Source organism: Chrysochloris asiatica, unplaced genomic scaffold (assembly GCF_000296735.1).
Source record: "Chrysochloris asiatica unplaced genomic scaffold, ChrAsi1.0 scaffold00159, whole genome shotgun sequence".
NCBI lineage: Eukaryota > Metazoa > Chordata > Mammalia > Afrosoricida > Chrysochloridae > Chrysochloris > Chrysochloris asiatica.
Genome location: NW_006408677.1, coordinates 2,018,735 through 2,020,626, shown reverse-complemented (window position 1 = coordinate 2,020,626; position 1,892 = coordinate 2,018,735).

The following is a 1,892-nucleotide window of genomic DNA, read 5'->3' as shown; positions in this document are numbered from 1 at the left end:
TCTAGGTTCCCTCTTGAAAGCTTGTAAGTCAGTCACTTCTTGCCTTTGTAGCCGCCACGCCCCCCCCCCCTTTTTGGGTAGCCAATGTCCAAGTTGCCCATCCCTGTCTACTCTGTGTATGGAGGGGTGGGAATGATCCCTGCTATAAGGATTTGTTCCCTCTTTTGAGCTACTGCATCCATAGGTGTAGGTCAAGTTCATCAAATTGTATCAGATTACACTCTTTTTTCCCTCTTCTCTTCTTCTAGTTGAGCTCTGATCATCCAGTCATTGAATCTAGGTCAAGTGGGTATTATCTGCAAGTATGGGTGTTCTTGTGCATATGCCCTCTCTTCTTATCAGCAGGATGCTTCACTCTCCACTCTAGTCCTCTGTGGCTATGTGATTGACTCTGGGCCCAAGAGTCCCCAGGACTTGCCACACTGCTGGCCAACCAGATCTCCACTGGGTTCACATGTGTCTATTGAATACTGTAAGGCTTAGATCGGAGCTTCATTGCTATTTTTCCTCACTTCTTCTTATCGGTGACGAATGTGATCACCAATCAGAGGGTGTATTCCCATTGAGTCTTAGTCTTGGAAGGGGGTTTGCTCTGAGCGGACCCGACCACTTGCCTTGATGTCTCCTGGGCAAGCAGCTTGCTTGTTCCTGTAGTAACAGTCGGTCTACCTATATTGTTTTGTATTTCTCCTGTAGATCATTCTTTCAAGAAGTATCTTCTGTTCTTCTAGCCGTGCCAGGCTGGTCTGCCCGTCCTTTCAAGTGGAAATTTCTCATCTCTGGAGATCTGGATGCTGTTCAGGATTCCACCTATAGTCTTATGTAATGCAGAGGCTCCATAGGAAGCCTTCTTCACTGGGCATGTTGTAGCCCCATTTTAGGTGTTCTGATCATTTATAGGCTGAAGATGGACTTACAAGCTTTCTAGCGTGATATTTCTGGCTATTCCTTTCTCTTCCCCTCCAGTGTCAATTATATAATTGTATGCAAGGGAAACCAAGATTCAAAAGACAGCCAAGCATCTTAACATTATTTCCCCCTTTTCCCCATTCCAACCATGCCTCAATGCTTGTATCTCAGAGTACTGTTTTTCCAAGGTTGTGCATGCATCATTCTTTACTTCTGTAACACTTAGCCCATGCAAACCTGCCTAATTGTTCTCCCACCTGCTTTGTTCTTCCATTCCCATCCCCTGTCTTACATATTGCCCCCCTCCCTAGCACCCAAACTCTCCTGTGCTCTACCTTCCCCTCCCTCCCCTCACCCCATGCACCACATCCCAGTAACCAGCAAAGAATCCCCTCCCCCTTTAGTATGGGTTCTTTTTCTTAGTCTTTTACAGTAGTAGTCCTATGCAGTATTTCTCCTTTTGTGACTGACTAATTTCAATCAACATAATGTCCTCAAGGTTCATTCATGTTATGCGGTAGCTTGCAGCTTCCTTGTTATTCTTCAAGGCAGCATGATACTCCATTGTGTGTACGTCCTCAGTAGGCTGTCTCCATCTTTTTGTTATTGTAAATAGTGCTGCTATGAACACTGGTGTGCATATATCTTCTCGTGTTATGGCTTATATTTCTTGTGGGTAAATTCTTAGTAGAAGAATTGCTGGATCATAAGATATTTCTATTTCCAACCTTCTGAGGAAGTGCCATATGGCTTTGCTGAGAGGTTGGACCTATTTGCAGTCCCACCAGCAATGCAGGAGTGTCCCAGTCTCTGCACATCCTCGTGAGCATTTATTGTCCTCTACTTTTTTTTTAATCTTTGCTGTTATTGCTGGTGTGAGATGATAATCTCATTGTTTTTTGGGTTTTTTTTTAAGGTTTTTGTTGTGGATTGAGTGAAAGTTTTCAGGGCATATCATCGGTTTCACATTCAAACATTCATAT